The following is a 19,690-nucleotide window of genomic DNA, read 5'->3' as shown; positions in this document are numbered from 1 at the left end:
ATTTAACTTGACTGCTTTCATAAGGTTCTCCCATGGTCTTCTCTTTAATTCTTCCATTCTCTGTTTGAAAAAAAGTTTGTAACCTGCCCTGGCACTTTCAACTTCACTATTTATTCGTGGGACAGAATTTGTAGCTGCCTTAAGCTTTTTTAATGCTAGGGTACACTCGTGGTTAAACCACAACTGACCTTGCTTCATTGTATATGGTTTATTTGAGACCACTAGATACAGCCTCGGCTAGTCTTCTACAGTTTCCCAAAATATTGCTAGGATCATCTGCCAGAGAAAGACAATTCTGCAGCACTTTGCGATGGTCAAATACCAATTTGTTAAAAAATATATTAGGATCAAGATTAGTCCACTTTAAACTGACCCCTCTATTTGTAGAGTATTTCATAGCTGGGAGAGCATTTGTAGTATGTATATCGGCCCACAAATGCTTAAATTTCAAACTCAATGGACTGTGATCACTAAAGGGGAGTGATATAACCTCATACGATTCCACAATCCTACATAGATCACTTTATAACAAGACAAAATCCACAGTAGTACCTTTCCTTTTACAAGTAAAAGTTGGGAGATTGGCCTTTAAGCCACCAAAAATAGGAGAAGAGAAAGTTAAATTAAAAAGATAAAATTAGCTTATTGGGCGCCTCGCCATAGGGGGGGAATGTGAAAAGTGCTCCAAAGTAATATTATCAAAACTGGTAAAATCACATAGCCTTTCCCCCTCCAATGGACATTTCTGTACATTAAAATTACGTGCCCACACAATAGAGGTGTCTAAATTTCTAAAATCAAGTATCAAGTAGATCCGAGATTTCTTTTCCCAGCTCTCATAACTATTGGTTGTGTCAGGAAAAATTGAAATAAAAATGTATTATAGAATATGAAGCTTATTAGGGAAATGGACAGCCAGTATCTGTTCATAAGGCCTCAAAAGCTTTAGTTGAGCTTTTAAACCAGAGATTGCAGATGAGGCAAAAGTTACCAGTCCAACCTTTCCTCTGCCCCCATTTGAGGGGATGGCATTTGTACAAAAAGATCTAATACCATTTAAAACAACCTCATATAGGGCCCAAATTGTCTGACAACAAATAATACCAAAATTGCCGATCAGGAAACCCTGCAATATTCCATGACAGGAAACAAAAACCTTTGTTTGAGCCTACGAGGGCTGAGAGACTTGGGTCACCATTTTGCACCCGACATGGGGCCAAAGATTTGAGCTTCCGTTGACCTTAGCAGGGGTGGGAGGGGGTGGGGCTGCTGTCATTACCCTTTTGAAGTCAATCCTTTTCGTCTACCCAGATAAGGTCATGAATCTATTCCGCAATTGTAGGGGTGCACCTGGGAGGGAGCTAGGGCTAGCACAACTTCTTGATTTGCCAGAAGCTCCTTTTGTTGCAAATGTCTATAAAAAAAAACCAGGAGGGAAGACTTTCATAGCACTCACATTACATCTACGAGCTGCTACATGGGTAAGAATGTCTTCCGATGTTTTAGGTTTGCAAAAGTTAACTATTACTGTATCACCCTGGTAGGCCTTTTTTAAAGGACTGATAGCACCTACCCTCCTTACAAAAAGAGTCTCTCTGTCCAAGTCCCATCCAGGAAACACCGCTTTGTTCAGCTAAAACAAAACCTTGTTTCTTAATGACCAGGTGGTTTTCAAGGAACCTGGGGCCAGCCTTGGAACATTTCCCAAGACAATGACCTACTGGCATGAAGCAGGAGGTAGGTCTACGACAGGTAAATCAAAAGAGTTGGTACCACTGCCTTCACACACTTGTTCCACACTAGGGGCAGTAGGTTGCTTTGATTTTTGTGTATGTTCAAAACTCAGGAACTGTTTCAGAGGGGCACTTGTGTTTCTAGTTCCCTCCCCCTTCATATGTTGCCGTGAACCTATTGGTCTCTGGACCCCTCCCTTGTGAAACAGAGGAGGTAAATGCTATGGTTTGTGGTAGGAACATAGGCCTGTTAATCTCTGGAGCCATCCCCTGTAAAACATTTGAAATGGACTCTCTAGTTTGTAGAGGGCTCATGCCAGAATCCCTAGATTCAGCAAAATGTGCTCGACCACTGGATCGCTCATAAGGTTCAGTGATATTAGTTGAGACTGAAGCTAGGGTGGATCCATTGCTGGCAACCGGTCATATGCAGGGCAAAGTTTTAAGCCTGAAAGATCGCTAATATACATCCCAGAAATCCAGGGATATCAAAGGAGTACAGGCAATATCAAATTGACCTAGGAGTGTTGATTTACACCCTTTAGTTGTAACAGCTTTTTTCCTATGTTTGGACAAGGAACTGCATAAAGAGAGATTTCCGTATACATATATGAGGCTACAACCTTTTCAGAAGTCACTTGGGCGACACAGATCGTTGAGGGCAAACTTGATATATTAACTGTTGCTTTTACCAAGTTATTTGCACGGGACAACACACAGATCTGGGCCTCTACTGCAGTGTTTCCTTTTACCATATTTGAAGGCTATATAAGAAAGTCTGGTAGGAAATCTGTTGACAGGGAGAGGCAGTGTTCCACTAGCTTCATCTCATTTGTCACCAAGTCCACCACCCTCACTAACAAATTGTCAATGGTGGAAAAATGATGGCTTTGGTGAGAATCAATGTTTATTGTTGCACTTGCCTTTCTTTTGCCCATAGCTATAATTTAAAATAAACAAGGCTGAAGTGACAAAAAAGTTTTAAGAGCCAAATGGGAATAAAAAACAAAACAAACCCATAGAAGGGGCCCTGCAAGGCCTCTTAGGGGCTGTATCGCGATAAGATGGGCCCGTCTTGGCCCAGTCTTCGTCTGTGCACAGCGGGAAGATGCTGCTGCTTTTGTAGAACATCGGAGGCTCTGCCCGCTGTCAGGTAACTGACTGGGGGAAAAAGTCCCACCCCAGCCTGAGGGCCGAAAACATTCACAAAGCAGTGCACACACCCCAAAGTCAAGGTGCTTGTTTAAATGTCCCACGCTGCGGGAAGATGCTGACGCTTTTGTAGCGCGGAGGCCCCTCCCACTGCCAGGTAACTGCCTGGGGAGCAAAGTCCCATCTGAGCCTGAGAGCCGAAAATGTCCACAATAGCAGTGCGTTCACCCCCAAAATCAAGGCCATTGTTTGAAAGTCCCGCTCTGCATTAAGATGCTGGCCCTTTTGTATCGTGTCGGGGGCCCCGGGCACTGCCAGGGAACTGACTAGGGGATGAAGTCCCTGTAGGAAAGTTCCCTCTTTCTGGCATGGTTACCCCCAATTTTTGCCTCATTTCAGTGTGCTTAGACTGTTTTCACTGGGATCCTGCTAATCAGGACCCCAGAGGTTGTGCTCTCTCCTCCAAATTTGGCTGTCTTGGTAATTCTTCCACCCCACAATTTGCATACTGGTGTACAACTGTAAGTCCCAGGTAGAAGGCATTGGTACACCAGGGGTCTCCCATGGGCTGCAGCATGTATTGTGCCACCCAAGGGAGCCCATACAAACTGTGTCTGCAGGCCTACCCTTTGCAGCCTGACTGAAATGGTGCATGCACCCTTCCACTGCTGGTCACTACACCAGGTCACTGAGAGTCACCTCTATGGTAGGCCCTTTCAGCCCAGAGGGCTGGTGCAGGTCCCTGTGTGTGTCTATGTGCGTGTGTGTGTTTGTGTGCGCGTGTGTGTGCATGTGCGTATGTGTGTTCGGGTGTGCGTGTACACCCCTGCAGAGCAGAATTGCCCTTCTGAACTCCAGTTCCAATTCCCTGGACTTTGTAAGTGTGTGGAAGCCATTTTGGCTATGTACTAGCCACTGATCACTACCTGTGGCCCAGCTGCATAATGGTAACTCCACACCTGGACATGTTTGGTATCAAACATGTTGGAATCATATCCCAATACTGATTCCAGTATTGGTGGCATGATTCCATGCACTCTGGGGATTCCTTTGAGAATTCCCCAGTTCTGCTCCTACCAGTCTTCTAGGGTCTGCAGCCAGTCCGTGTTGCTGCAGCCCCAGATACGATTCTGCTGTCCTGCTGCTTGACCAGCTCAGGCAGGGGACAGCAGAACAAAGGATTTCCTGTAAGAGAGGGGTGCAACCTCCTCTAATTTGGAAATAGGTGTTACTGGGCTGAGGAGGGGTAGCCTCCCTGCACCACCGGACTGCTTTGAAGGGCACATTTGGTGTCCTCCTTGCATAATTCGGATTGCTCCAGTACGGGGACCACTGGTCACTGCTCTGGTGTGAAACACACAAATGAAAAGGGAACGTCCACTCCCCTATCCAGCTCCACCTCTAGGGTGGTGCTCCTCCAGGTGTCCACTTTGTTCAGCCATCTTTGAACCAACATGGGCAGAGGCCTCTGGGAGCATCTGACTGGTTAGGCCAGTTAACCAACGTCAGTGACCCCTCCGATAGGTGGTCACCCCAGAGAATGACCAAATACCCTTTTTGAGATATTTAGGGTCTCCCTTCCACCAGGAACTCTCTGCAAAGACATCTTCTGCTCCTGGCCTATGGAGATGCTGCTGTTCTGCACAGGAATTGAACAAGACTGCACTATCTGAGACGACCTCTCCTAGGAACATTGTTTCCACGGCTCCTGTCAGCACTCTTTGGAGTGGGCAAGACTTCAGCTGCACCAAGAAGCAAGAAGGAATCTCACTTAGAGTGAAGAAATCACTGTCCTGCATCTGCAGGCACCTAAGGCAACAACGTCTGGCTGGTAGGATCTTCTGTCCTCCGGATCTACGAAGATTCGCCAACACAGGTGGTGGTTCTGAGGGATCCCCTGGGTCCTCTCTGCCTTCTGTTTAACATGGGTGATGATGAGCCCTTGTCTCTTCCACTGAGACAGAATCCCTTTGCACTGTGACGTTGCACCAACCAAGGCGTTTTGACACCTGCTCCGAGGGATCTTCAGGATTCAAGTAGCCCCAGTCCCTAGCACTCTACCTCTACAAGGACAGTCTCCTCTCTGCTGCTCTGGCAACACTGTAGTCCTCTTCAGGTGTGCTGATTGGGCCTCATTGCGACTTACTGTCCCTGATGCCAGTGGGTACCCTGTGTGGGCTCAAGCTGCTTTTGCTGGCTCAACTGCCTTCTGAGGGTTAGCCCAGACTCCCCTCCATGGGTCAAGTCCCCAGGACCTTGCTGGTCCTCCACATCTCTGCAAAACATCCAACAGTTTCCTTTGCATTTGCCTGTGCGTGTTGGTGGCCCTCCTGACCACTGACCCATCTGCAATCCGGTGACCGTCAAGGGACAGCTCGTAGGCGACTTCTGGGACTCCTGTGCAGCTCCCGGACACCACAGCTGGACTTCATCCATCACCGTCAATCCGGATCTTCAGGTACGGAAGGGTGGTCCTGATTCTGCTTTCTCCAACCACGATGTCCCCATGTTAGCCTATGGGAAAACCTGGTATCTTAGCTCTCTGCACCCAGCCACTGGGGATACTCTAGGTACATACCTTTCGAGTTCTACTTTCCCCCAGCCCTTGTCTAACTACTCCATATACTGTGGTGAAAGACACCCTCTCGCATTCCATTATTTTAGTATATGGTTTGGCCCCCCCATAGGGCCCTTGCTTATTTATGCTTTTCCTGAGTACTTACCTGTGCATATTTTGTGTGTTCATACCTACAGAGGGAGTTATAACAATGGTAGTCTAGTTTAGTGTGCCTATTTACCTTTATTTTTCAAATATTGTATGGTTCCTTTCATGTGTGATAAGTTACTGTGTGACTACTGTGGTATTGCAAGTGCTTCACATGCCTACTAGAAGTCTTGGCTGCTCACCACAGCTACCCTATAGAGCCCTGGCTGTCTAGACACTGTAGCACTAACAAATTGAGGTTTGCCTGGACCCAGTATAAGGTGTAACACCCTAGGTGTCCACCACACACTGGGCCAGCTTCCGACAGTCCCACCCCAGCCTGAGGTCCACAATAGCAATGCGCTCACCCCCGAAGGCAAGATGCTAGTTTGAATGTTATCAGTGATCATAGGAGCAGAAGCAGGACCAGGTGTTCTCAGTAACAATGAAGATTGTTACTGTTTAGCGCCATCATTCATAAATCAGACTCATCTGGCTGGAATGTCAAATTTTCAATTTTATCATAGGCCCTTGGTGAAGAAGTGGGAGCGACTTGGGATAGAATGTTGAACAGACACAATTTAAGTTTAAGCTTTGGAACTTACTCCAATGTATTCTGTAAGAGGCAGAAAGGACCCGCTGTTTAAAGGTGTTAGAGCAGAGACACAAGAAGATATGATCTTGCAGTCTCCATGGTTAGTTTTACGAGTTAGGAGGGAGGAATTTATTTAAAGTAGGACAGTGCTAATTAGACAGGCTCAGCACTTTTTGGATGACTCTCACAGGCAGGTCTGGATATAGGAAAAATGGACCATCAAGGACCAGTATAGAGCAATTATGACCCCCTCATCAATGGGTAGATATGCAACACCAATCCGGGATCTCAACATGCTAGTGAAGACGAGAAAGGCCCTAATGGCATTGAAAAAACTTCAAGAGATTGAATTTTATACAGGAGGTACAGCTATTTGATAAAGATGCATGACAGATGATGTCTGGGGCCTTCCCATATCAATGTATCTCCTCCACAAACACTAAAACCAAAGGTCTGGGGTGTTTTGGCTGACGGCATGTGAGAATCCTGATGGAAAGCATTCAGAAAGACTAGGAAGTAAGATGACTACTCTTAACTGGCTCCTTAACGGAAAGAAACCCAGCTGCCTACAGTTTAAGCACCGCTTCAGGGCCAGGAAGTGTTCCTTTACCACACAATTCAGAAATTAATTGAGGACCGTATTATGGTCTTAGATGGGAGACAGATTGTTTGGGCCAAGAAGGAGGCACTGTCACTCTGTTAGAAGACCGTAATAGATGGCTAGTAGAATTGGGCTTTGTGGATACCAGGAAATTCATCAAGGAGAAAGAGACTACTTATACGTGACAAAATAAAACTCTCACCAACATGATGACACAAGAGGTTGTAGTCTTTAAGTGCTATGGGACTCTATGAAGGCTGTAGATACAGGGACATGTATAGTGGAAGGAGCTAGACTTACCAAGTTACGCAATTCTGTTATACAAGGCCTTAAAAGCGATCTTCAAAAATTGGTAGGTCATAGTGAAACTCTTTTTTAAAAATATTTAGAGATAGATAGTTATCATAGGGGCAGCTCCAATTGATTGAAAATTCAACAAAGGGTACAGCGGCCGAGAGTTTGTTGGTCACTAAGATGAGACAAAAAGAAGCCTAATCTTACATTTTAGTTGTAGGAAACTGCCCCTTTTTGACATAGTCACCCCTACTTTTTGCCTGGTATTTAGCTTTACCTTTAGCACCCCTGTAAGTCCCTAGAAAATGGCACCCCTGGTATCTAGGTCCTGGAGTACTAAAGAGGTCCCTAAGGGCTGCAGCATGTATTGTGCCACCCCAGGGGCCCCCACGGCACACTCATGACAGTGCAGAGAAAAGTGAAAACACCACACGGCACACATATGGTGTGCCATGCATACAGGCACTGTATGCAGTATAGGTAAGTCACACCTACAGCAGGCCTTACATCACTAAAGCAGGGTGCACTATACTAAATGTGCGGACATATCGGCATGAGCAGGTGTGCCCCTGTGATATCTAAGTTGGTTCTATATATAACAAGTGAATACGGAAGCTATGTTAAGTACATGTGCTGGCTACTTGTAACAAGTTCCCCAGCTACACGATAACCTCACCGAATCCTGGGATGTTTGGTATCAAACAGCTCATATTATAAAGCCTACACTGATTCCAGTGTTAATGGAATTCTGAGTGGGTGCAAGTATTAATAAAACCATCTTGGTTTTTGGTCGAATTAGGCTCACTGGGTGAGGGTTATGCCCGCTCCCCACAGAAAGTGGTCACACACAGGCTGTAGTCACCCTAAATGTAAGCAGCCCATTGGCTACTACCTATAACTCCTCTCAAAGCCCCTAAATTGAGTATTTAGGAAGCCAGAAACTCAGATTAAGAAGAGAAAGACAAAGAGGATCAGCGAGAAAGCAACAACAGCAGACTTGCTCTGAACTTTTGGCACCAAACTCTGCCTGCACAAGCCTCGAAAATTGTGACAAACAGACTCATCCACATGAGCATCTGCCAAGAACCCCAGAAGACTGCCAGCCCTTTGCAAACAGACAGCAATGATGGGATAGGAGGAGGGGAGTGGGGGGGGGGGGGGGGGGGGGACGTGGCAGGCAAGATGGCCAAATAGAAGCTTCACTGCAAGCTCCTGCTCACCACCAATTAGTCCTACAACATCCTGAATTTCTCTCTACCTACTACCCCTCCAGAATACCCCTGCACTGCTCTGGGACACCGCTGGTGGCTAAACAGCACCTTTGGGACCACATGGCAGCTCTTTACCCCGGGACCGTGCGATCTGATCCTCTGCCTTGCAGGGCGGCGGACTTTGCGGCAAGAGGGGCGGGCACGGTGCCTGCAGCAGACCGCAATATACTCTGTTGCCGGAGGTGCTGCCTCCACCCCATGGGCGGCTCCTGCGCCCCGGCTTACTGTGAGCTGCTTGCCAGGGGCCTGCCATCTTGCTTGTGAGCTTGCATGGGATGTGAATTGGGGTGTCACAGCAGCCTGAACGTGCTGGATGACCTACAGCGCTGCCAGAGTCCTCAGCAGTTGCTGAGGCCACAAGAACCCCCACGCACTGGCCCAGAGGTCTGCTGCGATCCCTGCTGACAGATTGAACTCCTTGACCTGTGGATGCCTCTCGGCTACTGGCCCGCAGGGTGTGGGTCGGGGTGGGGCCTGGAGGCCGGATCAGGCCTCTGTCTGTCTGCCGAAATAGAATTAAGGACCTGCCTGCACTCACTCTGGTTCGCCCCCTTCATCACGCTTCTCCCTTGACACCATGGCAGTGAGATCCCCTAATTCCCCCCCCACCTGATTGGACAACACTGATTGGATCCCCGCACCCTTCTGCTGAAGTCTGTTGCACTTGTCTATGCTTCCTGGGCCTAGAGCCCTCGTCAACTGGGTTACACTCGACTATACCCTCCGATAAAACCTGCAGGGTAGCCATCGTGGCACTGCAAGAGCACCTCCTCCTTTGCCTCAACTCTCCAGCCCTAGCTATTAGTAAAAGTCCACTTACTATTGAGGGCACTTGTTGGAGTACTCTAGACTTTTACTCACCTTGCTCCTGGCCCCCATAGGCCACCTGCACCACAAGGAGCTTTGGGGTCCTATCCTGCCTTCACAGGTCCTGCTTCAACGCGACAAAGCTGTCATGGTCAAGGATAGGAACTCCAAATCAGCACAGGCGAATAAGATCGTCAATTACGCCCACCCAGTCCAGCCGCCTACTCGTCCGGATCTGGCAACGACCCCCGGCCCTGGGACGTCAATCATAGACCCAGAAAACCCGACTCCCTCCTTATCAGACCTCATGATGGCAATTCAAAGCTCCAAGACTGAAGTACTTCATAAAATAATGCAGTGGTGATCAAAGTCAATTTGCTGCGGGTTGATTTGCGCAAAGTGTCTCACTTCATGGGCATAACGGAACAAAATATTGACTCACTCCAGCAAGAAGTTACTCACTTGCGCACCACAAAGTTGGCTCTCTAGAAGCTGACCTCCAGATTGGATGACCGTAAGGAGGATTCAGAGGGTCACTCAAGGAGGAATAATCTCTGCTTTATGGGGTTGCCGGAGCAGGCGAAGGACAGTCTGCAGCACGGTTTCTAGAGGAGTGGATCGTGGAAGTCCTTGGCCCTCAAAGACTAGCAAAGTTTTTCTCGATCGAGCGGGCTCACAGAGCGCTGGCACCCCCGCCAAAATCCATGCCCCTCCTTTAAGTCCTAACAACGACTGGCTGGACACTCTTCCTCAGAATCCTGGCCATATGGCACCCCACCAGACCACTGACAGGAGGGGTCGACCTCCTAGCTCTGGGCGTAAGAAATGCCAATGCCGCCATCCGTAAATCACTGAACGATCGGAAAAGATCTTGGTCTGCCCAGATGGAACGCTCCACTCCAGAGATGTGGTCCTGGACTCGAGGGACTCCTTCCAAAAATAGCACAGTGTGTCGGGCACTGCTAGTGATGGTGCCAACACAGACTGAGTTTTTGGGGCTCCATGTGAGCCAGTAAGTACTGTATGTGACCGGGCCGAGCCGAGCCCTGACTGTTTATAACACTGATTCTCTTGTGCCTGGCCTAGCTGTGAGTTTCCTTGCCACAGGGGGATTGTCACCTGTTCACGCAACTCATCACTGACCCTAACATTGGAAATATGGCGTGGATGGTTATCACCTCCGGGATATCACCACTGTGTTATGGGGTTTGTTGTTGTGAGATGTTACAGTTGTGCATCACAGCTAATACCACTGTTCTACACTCGAAATCCCACTGGGACATTCCTGACCTGGAACCTTCATATTGGGTGGAGAGGAGGGGGGGGGGAGGGGCAAGGGTTGGGAGGAATTCTTACTCACTCACGGAGGACACCACATTTAAATTTATGATGTAGAATGTCCCAAGTATCTCCCAATTGGAAAAACATCAGAGTGTACACCTGCCTGCAACATTACAAGGTGTCCATTGCTTTTCTGCAGGAAACCCATATCTGGGGCAATTGCATTCCCTCTCTCCAAAAGAGAGGCCAGCTTTACAGGGAGTGCAGAATTATTAGGCAAGTTGTATTTTTGAGGATTAATTTTATTATTGAACAACAACCATGTTCTCAATGAACCCAAAAAACTCATTAATATCAAAGCTGAATATTTTTGGAAGTAGTTTTTAGTTTGTTTTTAGTTTTAGCTATGTTAGGGGGATATCTGTGTGTGCAGGTGACTATTACTGTGCATAATTATTAGGCAACTCAACAAAAAAAAATATATACCCATTTCAATTATTTATTATTACCAGTGAAACCAATATAACATCTCAACATTCACAAATATACATTTCTGACATTCAAAAACAAAACAAAAAAAAAATCAGTGACCAATATAGCCACCTTTCTTTGCAAGGACACTCAAAAGCCTGCCATCCATGGATTCTGTCAGTGTTTTGATCTGTTCACCATCAACATTGCGTGCAGCAGCAACCACAGCCTCCCAGACACTGTTCAGAGAGGTGTACTGTTTTCCCTCCTTGTAAATCTCACATTTGATGATGGACCACAGGTTCTCAATGGGGTTCAGATCAGGTGAACAAGGAGGCCATGTCATTAGATTTCCTTCTTTTATACCCTTTCTTGCCAGCCACGCTGTGGAGTACTTGGACGCGTGTGATGGAGCATTGTCCTGCATGAAAATCATGTTTTTCTTGAAGGATGCAGACTTCTTCCTGTACCACTGCTTGAAGAAGGTGTCTTCCAGGAACTGGCAGTAGGACTGGGAGTTGAGCTTGACTCCATCCTCAACCCGAAAAGGCCCCACAAGCTCATCTTTGATGATACCAGCCCAAACCAGTACTCCACCTCCACCTTGCTGGCGTCTGAGTCGGACTGGAGCTCTCTGCCCTTTACCAATCCAGCCACGGGCCCATCCATCTGGCCCATCAAGACTCACTCTCATTTCATCAGTCCATAAAACCTTAGAAAAATCAGTCTTGAGATATTTCTTGGCCCAGTCTTGACGTTTCAGCTTGTGTGTCTTGTTCAGTGGTGGTCGTCTTTCAGCCTTTCTTACCTTGGCCATGTCTCTGAGTATTGCACACCTTGTGCTTTTGGGCACTCCAGTGATGTTGCAGCTCTGAAATATGGCCAAACTGGTGGCAAGTGGCATTGTGGCATTGTGGCATTGTGGCAGCTGCACGCTTGACTTTTCTCAGTTCATGGGCAGTTATTTTGCGCCTTGGTTTTTCCACACGCTTCTTGCGACCCTGTTGACTATTTTGAATGAAACGCTTGATTGTTCGATGATCACGCTTCAGAAGCTTTGCAATTTTAAGAGTGCTGCATCCCTCTGCAAGATATCTCACTATTTTTGACTTTTCTGAGCCTGTCAAGTCCTTCTTTTGACCCATTTTGCCAAAGGAAAGGAAGTTGCCTAATAATTATGCACACCTGATATAGGGTGTTGATGTCATTAGACCACACCCCTTCTCATTACAGAGATGCACATCACCTAATATGCTTAATTGGTAGTAGGCTTTCGAGCCTATACAGCTTGGAGTAAGACAACATGCATAAAGAGGATGATGTGGTCAAAATACTCATTTGCCTAATAATTCTGCACTCCCTGTACATTACGTCCTACTCTGGCTATGCTCGAGGGGGCTTGATATGGGTGGCTCATCGACATCATGTCTTGGACCCGGAAGGCCACTATGTAATCCTACATGGTACTTTGGATGGTAGGGAACTTTGCCTTATCAATGTATATGCCCCCAATACGGATTGTGCGGTCTTTTACGCCGTCATGGCTCGGCCCCCTCTCCTTATTTGGCAGCTGATACCATACTAGCGGGGAGAGCAATTGTGTTCTCAATGGTGTCCTTGATCGCACTCCACCCAGGAGTGACACATGATAGGGGCCCTTATGCGTTAACTTCACCTTACTGACATTTGGCAAACGCAACACCCTCATGTTACACAATTCTCCTGCTAAACACCTACCACTGGCACCCATAGCGCCTTGATTACTGCCTGGTCTCAGACACCCTAGCCTCCCTAACCTCCAGTGTATTCTATTTGCCCAGATACCTCTCAAACCACTCTCCAGTTCTACTGACGCTAGGGAGATTGCCAAGTCGTCCCACCATACCGCTATGGCGACTATGTGCGGAGGCACTCACTGACCCTCCCTTTGTGGCTACCGTCACAGACACACTAATACATTACTTTTGGGAAAACTGGAATACCTCAAACAGTAAAGCTACAGACTGGGAGACGATGAAAATGGTCCTTCGGGGAGTCTGTCTTAAGACAACCTATGGAGTTCGCAGGTAGATCGAAAAGGTCATACAGGTACATGAGCGGATGTTGGGAGATATTGAGAAAGCACTTCCTCTTCACCCAGGGCACATGCTAGACTGGAGAGATGCTCAGAAACGCCTGTTAGATGATTGGCATAGGTTGGAGAAACATACCTTCATTGCACACCGACAACGGTTGCATGAGGAGGGGGATACAAGACTGGGGTGATGTTGGCTGGCCTAGTGAGCCAGGAGGCCTCAGGTGCCCCAATATGGCTTCTCGATCTCACACCGCTACTTCAAGATGCTTGATAAGCTCTTAATTGATCTCCTATGGGCGGGCAAACTCCTGGGCCTCTCAACATTAAAGAGACTGTGGTCCCAGAGAGGGGTCGAGGTTCCTTGCCTGGAGCGCTACTAGATGGCAGCTCACCTACAACATGCCATCCCATGGTTAGACTCAGAGGACTCCTGGAAGAAGACCCTCCTGAGGGGCTCTCAAAGAAAGAACTCTCCCAACATTGCTAATGAGGGGCTCACAGGTCCCCATGGCCACGGCTTACCTGATACATCAGGTGGTTGGTATCTGGGAGAGGGCTGTTAAGAAGGTGCTGGGACAAGCCCCATTCACTCTGGACTTGCCCCTTTGGATACTATAACCATTCTGCATGATCGAACGGATGATGTCACTCCAGCGATGGAGATACGGAGGATGTAAAACGCTGGGGATCTTTACCCTGGAGGACACTTTGCTTCGTTCCATGAGGCGACAGAGTCCTTTAACCTGGGCCCAGGACAATTTTTACAATATCAAACAATTTCTGCTACTGCGAGGGAGATATGGCCCATGTTCCCCAATGCTCCACCTAGCCCCCTTGCACTCAGCACGCTGCTTATAACGGCTGGAGGCCAGCACCTGGTGTCCCCACCTTTATAAAGCACTCTGGGACGACCTCCCGAGGTCACCTCTACTGATCCAGGCAAAATGGAAAAGCCTCCTGCCGGACCCTATGATGGGAGGGGACTAAAGGCGCGTGCATGAGGGGACCTGCCCAGCCAGTTCAAACGCCTGCTTTAAACTTACGCATTACAACTTTATTCACCAAACGTATGTGTTTCCCAAAACGCAACACGTCACTTACCCTAAACGCTCAGACACATGTCCCCGATGCCAACACCACACCGATTTTATACACATGATCTGGACTTGTGCTGCCTTATCTTTGTAGTGGCGACTGGTTTTAGATATCCTCAAAAGAGCGAGTGGTTAGACGACCCTCCTATAACTCCGACAGCTGGTCCTGGGTTTGATTCCCTCACCAGCTGGCAAAAACGTAAACAGGAGATTTGTCTTACTAGACCTCACCCTGGCGAAGCTGGGCATAGCTATACACTGGATGAACACTCCCCCACTCCCTCCCCCCCAACTATGCCAAGTGGCTCATAGATATGACAGAACGGGCCACGGCGGAGGAAGTCTGCATGAAACACGCCCACACGGACACCAAATTACAGGATGACTTACAGGCTTGAGGAGTTATGCTTACAGAACTACAAGGTTCTGATACTAAGGAACCCTCTGACCACACTTCTACTGTTGTTCCTACCCCAAGTGGGGGATAGTTTAAATGTGATATATTGTATTTATGTTCCTAATTGCTACTTCTTGGTATGGTTGCATAAGAGCAGGGGGAGGAGGGTTAGGATTTATGTTTCTTACAAACTTTTGCTATTATCTTTTCAATGAGTGTTCTCCCCTTTTGTTTAATGTAAGTACATACTTCCTGGACATGAAAAAAAACCTCAAGAAAGATCATTAAAACAATTCCCAGCAATCTCTCTTGGAGTAGAGGAGCTACTCCTCTGCAGCCCGCAGAGATCAAAGCAGCAGATTCCAGTCCATTGTCTTGCAGCACCCCGGCCAGCCCTATGCTGCAGCCAGCCAGGGAGAGGAACCTGTGCCTCAGATGGTCAGACCTGTGGACCCACCAAGTGTAAAGACACCAGGACCAACCGGAGCCGCACAGCACCAATACCCAAGGTACTGGACCCCTTGCACCAAGCCAAGCCCGTGTGAGTCCAGCCGAGCTCCCACTACACCGAGACCAAGCAGCCATTGTGGGACGTCAGCACCAGAAAGACCCACTTCCAGAGTGGCCCAGCTGTCCTGCTTTGTCAACCTTTACCGGTGAGCCCAACAATCTGGCGGACCTTGGACGCACCCAGCCTAACCAACATATCCACTATGTACCCAAGCACCCCAGCCCAGGTATCCGAGAACTGACAGGGCTGAAATTTCAAGGGTCCTGAGAGAAAGAAAGCACAGTTGGGACCTCCCAGAAGTGACCCCAAGTCCCCCTCTGCAGACAGTTTCCAGGCGACTCCCCTCTTTTCACCCACGCAGCACGCAAGGCTACCAACCAGAAAGCACCCTGTACCCGGACACCCCCGGGCAGGTAGCGAGTAACTGCTGGTGGTACTTTGGACCTTGGCCGTCCTACAACCTTAAGTCCAGAAGGAAACCCCCAGATACAGACCATAAATAACTGTATGCATCATATGCCTTTTTCCCCCATTGGAAAGCATTGCTGTGTTAAGACGCATTTAAGTGAACATTTTACTTACTGGTAAAAATCGTTTTTTTTTTTTTAAAGTACTTACTTGATAACAAAGTTCTTGGTATCAAAATGTACATACAAATGTGTGTTATTTTTCTAAATTGGTCTTGGATTGATTCTTGAGAGCGTGCCTCATTTATTGCCTCTGTGAGTACAACACATGCATAGCACTACTCTCGGATGAGCCTAAACTGCTCGACCACATTACCACAAAGGAGAATTTAGTGTTGTCCTATGTGCCTCTGTAAACCAATAGGAGTTTGCCTGGACTCTTTACACAGTAGCTCATTTTGGTCCACTATATGAAGAGCCAGGTTCCATATACTAGTCATCAAATGCCCAGACGACAATGTTAGGAGCGATAGAGATAAATGGACAGTGTTTGACAAGTTTCACAAATGTAAAGAAATGGCTCCCTGTTGCAGTTATCCCCCACTTTTTGCCTGATACTGACTTGACTGAGAAGTGTGCTGGGACCCTGCTCACCAGGCCCCAGCACCAGTGTTCTTTCACCTAAAATGTACCATTGTCTCCACAATTGACACAACCCTGGCACCCATGTAAGTCCCTTGTAACTGGTACCCCTGGTACCAAGGGCCCTGATGCCAGGGATGGTCTCTAAGGGCTGCAGCATGTCTTATGCCACCCTAGGGACCCCTCACTCAGCACAGACACACTGCTTGCCAGCTTGTGTGTGCTAGTGAGGAAAAAATGACTATGTCGAAATGGCACTCCCCTCAGGGTGCCATGCCAAGCTCACACTGCCTGTGGCATAGGTAAGTCACCCCTCTAGCAGGCCTTACAGCCCTAAGGCAGGGTGCACTATAGCACAGGTGAGGGCATAGGTGCATGAGCACTATACTCCTACAGTGTCTAAGCAAAACCTTAGACATTGTAAGTGCAGGGTAGCCATAAGAGAATATGGTCTGGGAGTCTGTCAAAAACGAACTCCACAGCTCCATAATGGCTACACTGAATACTGGGAAGTTTGGTACCAAACTTCTCAGAATAATAAACCCACACTGATGCCAGTGTTGGATTGATTAAAAAAATGCACACAGAGGGCATCATAGAGATGCCCCCTGTATTTTACCCAATTGTTCAGTGCAGGACTGACTGGTCTGTGCCAGCCTGCTGCTGAGAGACGAGTTTCTGACCCCATGCGGTGAGAGCCTTTGTGCTCTGAGGACAGAAACAAAGCCTGCTCTGGGTGGAGGTGCTTCACACCTCCCCCCTGCAGTAACTGTAACACCTAGCAGTGAGCTTCAAAGGCTCAGGCTTCGTGTTACAATGCCCCAGGGCACTCCAGCTAGTGGAGATGCCCGCCCCCTGGACACAGCCCCCACTTTTGTCCAGGAAGGATAATGAGAAAAACAAGGAGTCACTGGCCAGTCAGGACAGCCCCTAAGGTGTCCTGAGCTGAGGTGACTCTGACTTTTAGAAATCCTCCATCTTGCAGATGGAGGATTCCCCCAATAGGATTAGGGATGTGCCCCCCTCCCCTCAGGGAGGAGGCATAAAGAGGGTGTAGCCACCCTCAAGGACAGTAGCCATTGGCTACTGCCCTCCCAGACCTAAACACACCCCTAAATTCAGTATTTAGGGGCTCCCCAGAACCTAGGAACTCAGATTCCTGCAACCTAAAGAAGAAGAGGACTGCTGAGCTGAAAAACCCTGCAGAGAAGACGGAGACACCAACTGCTTTGGCCCCAGCCCTACCGGCCTGTCTCCCCCCTTTGGAAGAAAACTGCTCCAGCGACGCTTTCCCCAGGACCAGCGACCTCTGAATCCTCAGAGGACTTCCCTGCTCTAAAAGGACCAAGAAACTCCTGAGAACAGCGGCCCTGTTCAACAAAGACTGCAACTTTGTTTCCAGAGGACCAACTTTAAAGACCCCTGCAATCCCCGCCAGAAGCGTGAGACTTGCAACACTGCAACCGGCGACCCCAACTCGACTGGTGAAGAAACAACGCTACAGGGAGGACCCCCAGGCAACTCCAAGACTGTGAGTAACCAAAGTTGTCCCCTCTGAGCCCCCACAGCGACGCCTGCAGAGGGAATCCCGAGGCGCCCCCTGACCGCGACTGTCTGATTCCCAGATCCTGACGCCTGGAAAAGACCCTGCACCCGCAGCCCCCAGGACCTGAAGGATCGGAACTCCAGTGCAGGAGTGACCCCCAGGAGGCCCTCTCCCTTGCCCAGGTGGTGGCTACCCCGAGGAGCCCCCCCCCCCTTGCCTGCCTGCACCGCTGAAGAGACCCCTTTGTCTCCCATTGATTCCTATTACAAACCCGACGCTTGTTTGCACACTGCACCCGGCCGCCCCCACGCTGCTGAGGGTGTACTTTCTGTGTGGACTTGTGTCCCCCCCGGTGCCCTACAAAACCCCCCTGGTCTGCCCTCCGAAGACGCGGGTACTTACCTGCTGGCAGACTGGAACCGGGGCACCCCCTTCTCCATTGAAGCCTATGCGTTTTGGGCACCACTTTGAACTCTGCACCTGACCGGCCCTGAGCTGCTGGTGTGGTGACTTTGGGGTTGCTCTGAACCCCCAACGGTGGGCTACCTTGGATCCATATTTGAACCCCGTAGGTGGTTTGCTTACCTGCAAGAACTAACAATAACTTACCTCCCCTAGGAACTGTGAAAATTGCACTGTGTCTAGTTTTAAAATAGCTATGTGTTTTATGTAAAAAGTATATATGCTATTGTGATTATTCAAAGTTCCTAAAGTACTTACCTGCAATACCTTTCAAATGAGATATTACATGTAGAATTTGAACCTGTGGTTCTTAAAATAAACTAAGAAAAGATATTTTTCTATACAAAAACCTATTGGCCTGGAATTGTCTCTGAGTGTGTGTTCCTCATTTATTGCCTGTGTATATGTACAACAAATGCTTAACACTACTCCTTTGATAAGCCTACTGCTCGACCACACTACCAGAAAATAGAGCATTAGTATTATCTCTTTTTGCCACTATCTTACCTCTAAGGGGAACCCTTGGACTCTGTGCATACTATTGCTTACTTTGAAATAGTGCATACAGAGCCAACTTCCTACAACAAAGCATAGTATAAGGCTGGCACAACTAAAGAAGTGTCCATAAGACAATACGTGCAAAGCGCCCAACTTAACAGACTAACTGAAGAGTAAGTCAAGTCAATATTAATGGCCGTTACTCAGAACCACTGAAGACTGAATAAGGGAGAACACAGGGTGCCCGCTGTCAAGTGTTCTCTTTACTTGACATCTAGAACTATTGGCCCAAAGAATCTGTAGCAATACATAGAGGGAAAAAGACTGGGTAGAAACAAATTTAAGTTTTTGTCATTAGTGGACAATATCTTGGTCACTGACAAACCAAAAAAGCTCTGTAGGCCCCCCCCCCAATAGAAGAATCGCACACATTTTGTAATGTTCTGGGTTTCAAAAATAAATATTTGAAGTCCAAAACAACAGAGTCAAAATGACTGAGGAACAGTTTCTAGCTATAAGAGAATCTATCTAAAAACCATCTAACCTTCTATTAGTAAAGATGCTAGTCATAGTAATTGTAAATATTAGCATTTTGTTCCCATTTTAGATGTTTTCGAGCCAATTTACAAAGACATGAAAGAATTTGTGAAAAGATTATCTAGAGTACTCTTATATGCCTTTGTGAATCAGTCCCAATATCATTTAACACTCGAGATTGGGCATTCCACAAGAATAATTAAAGGGGGCTTAAAAGTGAGACTGATATGTTTATATCATGACATATTACATACAAGAGGGTTGCATTGTTCTGGGTACATAGAAAGCACCAAATTAATGAAGCAAACATAAGAGTTTTCTTTATACTAATTCAGAGAAAATATGGGAAATACAATGAAATATGAAGTTGGACTTCAAAACAGTGGTTCCCAACCTGTGGTCCACAAAGCCTCCTGAGGGGGGTCTGCAACTGCTTAGAAAATTAACTAACATAAACAGTGTAATAAGGTGTACATAAATAAAGTGGCTAAATGTACAATTGAAAATGTTAAAATAGTGTAAATGTCAAGAAATGTGAAATTGGAGGCTAAAAATTAAATTAGTATTCTCAGATTGATTTGTAGGAGCACTGCAGGTGCATCAAGGAGAA

The 19,690-nt window shown here is 47.5% G+C and overlaps 1 protein-coding gene across 1 annotated transcript in view; it reads right to left on the bottom strand.

Moving 5' to 3' along the window:
• The window catches only part of MTBP (MDM2 binding protein), a 192,924-nt gene that overhangs the window by 140,995 nt on the left and 32,239 nt on the right, over positions 1 to 19,690 (bottom strand). The window lies entirely within an intron of this gene.

This window comes from Pleurodeles waltl, chromosome 2_2 (assembly GCF_031143425.1).
Source record: "Pleurodeles waltl isolate 20211129_DDA chromosome 2_2, aPleWal1.hap1.20221129, whole genome shotgun sequence".
Classification (NCBI taxonomy): Eukaryota; Metazoa; Chordata; class Amphibia; order Caudata; family Salamandridae; genus Pleurodeles; species Pleurodeles waltl.
Note: the sequence above shows the minus strand (reverse complement) of the source record. Positions and strands in the feature narration are given on the sequence as shown.